Genomic DNA, 7500 nt, shown 5'->3' with positions numbered 1-7500 from the left:
ATCTGTATCTGTATCTGTATCTGTATCTCTACATGATGTATCTGTATCTGTATCTCTACATGATGTATCTGTATCAGATGTATCTCTACATGATGTATCTGTATCTGTATCTCTACATGATGTATCTGTATCTCTACATGATGTATCTGTATCTGATGTATCTCTACATGATGTATCTGTATCTGTATCAGATATATCTGTGTCTCTACATGATGTATCTGTATCAGATGTATCTCTACATGATGTATCTGTATCAGATGTATCTCTACATTATGTATCTGTATCAGATATATCTGTGTCTCTACATGATGTATCTGTATCTGTATCAGTGTCTCTACATGATGTATCTGTATCAGATGTATCTCTACATTATGTATCTGTATCAGATGTATCTCTACATTATGTATCTGTATCAGATGTATCTCTACATGATGTATCTGTATCTGTATCAGTGTCTCTACATGATGTATCTGTATCTGTATCAGATATATCTGTGTCTCTACATGATGTATCTGTATCAGATGTATCTCTGCATGATGTATCTGTATCAGATGTATCTCTACATGATGTATCTGTATCTGTATCAGATGTGTCTCTACATGATGTATCTGTATCTGTATCAGATGTATCTCTACATGATGTATCTGTATCAGATGTATCTCTACATGATGTATCTGTATCTGTATCAGATGTGTCTCTACATGATGTATCTGTATCTGTATCAGATGTGTCTCTACATGTCACCACTGCCTCATCTTGTTCCACAATATAATACAGTTGAAGTCTGAAGTTTACATACACCTCGACCAAATACATTTAAACTCATTTTTTTCACAAATCCTGACATTTATAATCCTAGTAAAAAGTGCCTGTCTTAGGTCAGTTAGGATCACCACTTTATTTTAAGAATGTGAAATGTTACATTCTCAGTGGGTCAGAAGTTTACATACACTCAATTAGTATTTGGTAGCATTGCCTTTAAATTGTTTAACTTGGGTCAAACGTTTCGGGTGGCCTTCCACAAGCTTCCCACAATACGTTGGGTGAATTTTGGCCCATTCCTCCTGACAGAGCTGGTGTAACTAAGACAGGTTTGTAGGCCTCCTTGCTAGCACACGCTTTTCCAGTTCTGCCCCAAAAAATTCTCTCGGATTGAGGTCAGGGCCTTGTGATGGCCACTCCAATACCTTGACTTTGTTGTCCTTAAGCCATTTTGCCACAACTTTGGAAGTTTGCTTGGGGTCATTGTTCATTTGGAACACACATTTGCCACCAAGCTTTAACTTCCTGACTGATGTCTTGGTGTTGCTTCAATATATCCACGTAATTTTCCTTCCTTGTGATGCCATCTATTTTGTGAAGTGCACCAGACCCTCCTGCAGCAAAGCACCCCCACAACATGATGCTGCCACCCCCGTCCTTCACGGTTGGGATGGTGTTCTTCGGCTTGCAAGCCTCGCCCTTTTTCCTCCAAACTTAACGATGGTCATTATGGCCAAACAGTTTTTTTTGTTTTTTTCAGACCAGAGGACATTTCTCCAAAAATAATGATCTTTGTCCCCATGTGCAGTTGCAAACCGTAGTCTGGCTTTTTTTATGGCGGTTTTGGAGCAGTGGCTTCTTCCTTGCTGAGCAGCCTTTCAGGTTATGTTGATATAGGACTCGTTTTACTGTGGATATAGATACTTTTGTACCTGTTTCCTTCTGCATCTTCACAAGGTCCTTCGCTGTTGTTCTGGGATTGATTTGCACTTTTCGCTCCAAAGTACGTTCCTCTCTAGGAGACAGAACCCGTCTCCTTCCTGAGCGGTATGACGGCTGCGTGGTCCCATGGTGTTTATACTTGCGTACTATTGTTTGTACAGATGAACACGGTACCTTCAGGCATTTGGAAATGGCTACCAAGGATGAACCAGACTTAGACTTGTGGAGGTCTACAATTTTTGTTCTGAGGTCTTCGATGATTTATTTTGATTTTCCCATGATGTCAATCAAAGAGGCAATGCGTTTGAAGGTAGACCTTGAAATACATCCACAGGTAGACCTCCAATTGACTCAAATGATGTCAATTAGCCTATCAAAAGCTTCTAAAGCTATGACATGTCATTTTCTGGAATTTTCCAAGCTGTTTAAAGGCACAGTAAATTTAGTGTATGTAAACTTCTGAACCACTGGAGTTGTGATACAGTGAATTATAAGTGAAATAATTTGTCTGTAAACAATTGTTGGGAAAAATTACTTGTGTCACGCACAAAGCAGATGTCCTAACCGACTTGCCAAAACTATAGTTTGTTAATTAACAAGAAATTTGTGGAGTGGTTGAAAAACTAGTTTTAATGACTCCAACATAAGTGTATGTACATTTCTGACATCAACTGTATAATGGTGTACATAGAGAGGTTATATACACTATGACCCTGGTTCGATCCCCGGCTGTATCCTAGCACCACTCTGCCAGGGCTCCCACTTCTTCCCTTTCGTCATTGTTGGTAATCAGGCTGTTGTGTGGTCAGAAAACTTGATGACTGAGTTGGAGTCGTGCGTGGCCACGCACTCATGGATGAACAGGGAGTACAGGATGAGGCTGAGCATGCACCCTTGTTCTGTTGTTGCCTACCTTCCCCACCTGGGGTCGGCCCGTCAGGAAGTCTAGGACCCAGTTGCACAGGGAGATGTTCAGAACCATGGCCCTGAGCTATGTGATGAGCTTGGAGGACACTATGACTGGTTCGATCCCCGGCTGTATCACAACTGGCCGTGATCGAGAGTCCCATAGGGTGTTGCAGATTGGCCCAGTATCATCCTGGTTTGGCTAGTGCAGACCGTCATGGAAAATAAGAATTTGTTCTTAACTGACATGCCACATTAAATAAAGGTTCCTAAAAACTAAACTTTAAAAAAAAAACTTTCTTGGGTGCAGGAACAATGGTGAACATCTTGAAGCAAGTGGGGACAGCAGACTGGAATAGGGAGATTGAATATGTCCAGAAACACTCCAGCCAGCTGGTCTGCACATGCTCTGAGGACTTGGCTAGGGATACCGTCTGGGCCGGCAGCCTTGCAAGGGTTAACACACCTAAATGACTTACTCACATCGGTCACGGAGAAGGAGAGCACACAGTCTTCTTGAGCGGACGGGGCCCACATTGGTGGCACAAAGTTGTTTTCCTCGGAGCGAGTGAAGAAGGTGTTTAGCTTATCTGGGAGCGGGGTATCTGTGTCCACTGTGTGGCTTTCCCATTACATTCCATGATTGTATGACTTCCCAGCCACCTACGTCTCGGATGTGAATTGCGTCTCCATTGAATCACGAGTCCACTTTGTCCCTGTACTGTTGTTCCGCTTCTCTGATTACATAAGTCATAGCTGGTTTGTTTGTACACGTTTATGTTCCCAGTCACCTTGCCATGCTTAATTGCTGTGGTTTGCGCTTTCAGTTTCGCGTGAATGCTGCCATCTATCCATGGACTTTGGTTTGAATAAGTTCTAATCGTCACAGTGGGAACAACATCCTATATGCACTTCCTGATGAACACAGTCACCGAGTCAGTGTATACATCGATACAGTTCTCAGAGGAAACTCAGAACATTTGCCAGTCTGCGTGTTCAAAACAATCTTGAAGTATAGATTTCGATTGATCAGACATTGACCACTGGAGCTTCCTGTTTAAATGTCTGTCTATGGGTGGGGAAGAGAGGAATTGAGGTGTGATCTGATTTTCCGAAGGAGGGCCTTGTAGCCATGATCCAGGATTCGTGATGTGTGTAGCCAATGTGTTGATAGAATTTCAGGAAAACTTTACTCAGGATTCCTTTATTAAAGTCCCCAGCTGCAGTAAATCCTCGGGATATGTGGTTTCAGGTTTGCACATAGTTCAGTGTAGTTCCTTGAGAGCTACTGCAATGTCGGCTTGGGTGGGGAATGTACACGCAGTGACGACGACAGAAAAACATTCTCTCTGGAGGTAATGCAGCGTAGTTTTTGTCACGAGTATAAAAGGACTTGAGTTCCTTTACATTGCCACAATCACACCATGAAACAAAAACCTCCGCCTTTCTTTTTGCTGGACCGTTCTTTCTTTATGTCCGCGTGATGGACAGAGTACCCCAGTGGCTGAATGAACGTGGACAATATATCTGGGCGAAAGCCATGATTCCTTAAAATGTTTGTTACAGTCCCTGATGTCTCTCTGGAAGGAGATCCTCTCCCTGAGCTCATCTACTTTATTGTCCTGGGACTGAACGTTAAGGAGTAATATACTCGGAACCAGTGGATGGTATGCATGTCGCCTGAGTCTGACTAGGGCCCCACTTCTTTTTCATCTTCCCCGACATTAGTGCTTTGGTGCAGCCCCCTGGATGAATAGAGCTGCCTCGGGAAGTTCTAACAAAAGATCCCGGGTCAGGGATAATCGGATTCCTGCTCGATTTTTTCTGATCTAATGTACAAAAGTTATTTTCGGCTGTAGGTAATAACAAAAGAAACTTCCTGAGCAAATAATTTAAGAAACAAACACCAAAATCAATGAAATACTGCCGAGCTAGAAACAGGGTGACCATGGATAGAGGCTTAGCGATGACGTTATCAGAGGATCCATGTGAAACCCATTCTGTTATCATATGTAAGCTGGAACATATTATGACCATATGATTCAATAGAAGTGTCTGTTTTTGTTTATGTTGGCTGGGACAGAGGGCCATTGTCAGCTAATTCACAGACATTTAGAAGGTAACGAGGGCCATTGTAAGCTAATTCATAGACATTTAGAAGGTACAGAGGGCCATTGTAAGCTAATTCACAGACATTTAGAAAGTAACGAGCGCTAACGACCATTATACCACATAGACACAACACCAACGAAGGTTTGGACCTTGCGTGAATCGACATGCTGCAAAGCAAACTATCTTTTGGAATACAAAGAAATCCCACAGAGATGTACACCAGTCCTCTCTATTCAAACCGAGTCCAAAACTAGTGTAGTGTGGTTGTGTTTAGTAGGCTTGTTACATGGTCATCTGTACTTTGAATTAGATGTAAGTTGTTCAATGAGTCTGGGTCAAGGTCTGTGTTAACAGGCCTTGGTGTCCCTAGTTGATACTGTATCTAAAGGGACATTTAACTAGGCAGTGTTTTAAGGGGCATTGTGAGGCCCTTCCTAAAATAGCTCCAGACACAGACAGCCTCCCAGCTACCTCGCTCCGGCCTGTCTCTACCATTCAGTCACATCACATAACACACAGGCTGTGTGTGTGTATATGTGTGTGTGTGTGTGTGTGTGTGTGTGTGTGTGTGTGTGTGTGTGTGTGTGTGTGTGTGTGTGTGTGTGTGTGTGTGTGTGTGTGTGTGTGTGTGTGTGTGTGTGTGTGTGTGTGTGTGTGTGTGTGTGTGTGTGTGTGTGTGTGTGTGTGTATGCGTGCGTGCGTAAAGCCCTGTATTGTACCAGAGACATCATTCACTACCACTGGAAGTGAGCTAAGCGACCCTGTCTACAGATATAACTTGCCTTAGCAAACAGTCGCTTTCACTGAGCTAATTTAGACTAATTAGCCAAGTAAACACCTTCATGTTAATGACAATTCACCCTTTAACAATGACAAAGAGATCATGGACTGTCAAAACACAAAACACTGAGTCCAGACATCCAAGACCACAACAACCAGGTGAGTCTAGACATCTAAGACCACACCAACCAGGTGAGTCTAGACATCTAAGACCACACCAACCAGGTGAGTCCAGACATCCAAGACCACAACAACCAGGTGAGTCCAGACACAACCAGGTGAGTCCAGACATCCAAGACCACATCAACCAGGTGAGTCTAGACATCTAAGACCACACCAACCAGGTGAGTCCAGACATCCAAGACCACAACAACCAGGTGAGTCCAGACACAACCAGGTGAGTCCAGACATCCAATACCACACCAACCAGGTGAGTCTAGACATCTAAGACCACACCAACCAGGTGAGTCTAGACATCTAAGACAACACCAACCAGGTGAGTCTAGACATCTAAGATCACACCAACCAGGTGAGTCTAGACATCTAAGACCACACCAACCAGGTAAGTCTAGACATCTAAGACCACACCAACCAGGTGAGTCCAGACATCCAAGACCACAACAACCAGGTGAGTCTAGACATCTAAGACCACACCAACCAGGTTAGTCCAGACATCTAAGACCACACCGTCCAGGTGAGTCCAGACATCTAAGACCACACCAACCAGGTGAGTCCAGACATCTAAGACCACAACAACCAGGTGAGTCCAGACACAACCAGGTGAGTCCAGACATCCAAGACCACACCAACCAGGTGAGTCCAGACATCTAAGACCACACCAACCAGGTGAGTCCAGACATCTAAGACCACACCAACCAGGTTAGTCCAGACATCTAAGACCACACCAACCAGGTGAGTCTAGACATCTAAGACCACACCAACCAGGTGAGTCTAGACATCTAAGACCACAACAACCAGGTGAGTCCAGACACAACTAGGTGAGTCCAGACATCCAAGACCACACCAACCAGGTGAGTCCAGACATCCAAGACCACACCAACCAGGTGAGTCCAGACATCCAAGACCACACCAACCAGGTGAGTCCAGACATCCAAGACCACACCAACCAGGTGAGTCCAGACATCCAAGACCACAACATCCAGGTGTAGTTTCACATCAGTATCCAATGGTAATGTGACAAAAAATTAAACTTCAATACCATGCCCCTTTTATGATAGATGCTCACAACAAATAGTCATACCCCAGGGCGAACTTTAGCACCCCTCTACACACCACAGAGACAATGACCTTGAGTAGGATGACAATAACCCAGTTTCACCATGGATCCCATGCTATCACATTTCACTTCCCATCAGCCCTGCATCCTAAATCGTGAAGATGTAGCCGGTCCTCTCTTCAGTCCTACATATAAAAAAAATAGGAAGTTCTAAAAATAACACTGATATAAAACTACAGGAACATGGTGCTACGTATGACTGCTTCCTGTCTGCGGTGTGCTACTTCCTGTGTCCTAGAGTAACATCTGGGCTGCTTCCTATTAGACATAAAATACTCCACTGATAAGAAACACATTTGTCCTGACAGCAAATCCCTCATCATTTTTTTTTGTACTGAAATTGTCATGGAATTACAGACGTTTTTTGACTACAGAAATTATGCTGAACAAAAATAGAAATGCAATAAATGCAACAATTTCAAAGATTTTACTGAGTTACAAGTTGATATAAGGAAATCAGTGAGGTAATAATAGGAGATAAAGGGAGATAAAGAGAGACAAAGAGTGATAATGGGAGATAAAGGGTGATAAAGAGAGACAAAGAGTGATAATGGGAGATAAAGGGTGATAAAGTGAGATAAAGGGAGACAAAGAGTGATAATGGGAGATAAAGGGTGATAAAGAGAGACAAAGAGTGATAATGGGAGATAAAGGGTGATAAAGTGAGATAAAGGGAGACAAAGAGAGACAAATAGTGATAA

The sequence above is a fragment of the Oncorhynchus mykiss genome, chromosome 30 (assembly GCF_057628025.1).
Source record: "Oncorhynchus mykiss isolate SJ-2025 chromosome 30, ASM5762802v1, whole genome shotgun sequence".
Lineage (NCBI taxonomy): Eukaryota > Metazoa > Chordata > Actinopteri > Salmoniformes > Salmonidae > Oncorhynchus > Oncorhynchus mykiss.
The sequence above is the reverse complement of the archived record's forward strand: the minus strand, read 5'-3'. Positions refer to the sequence as shown.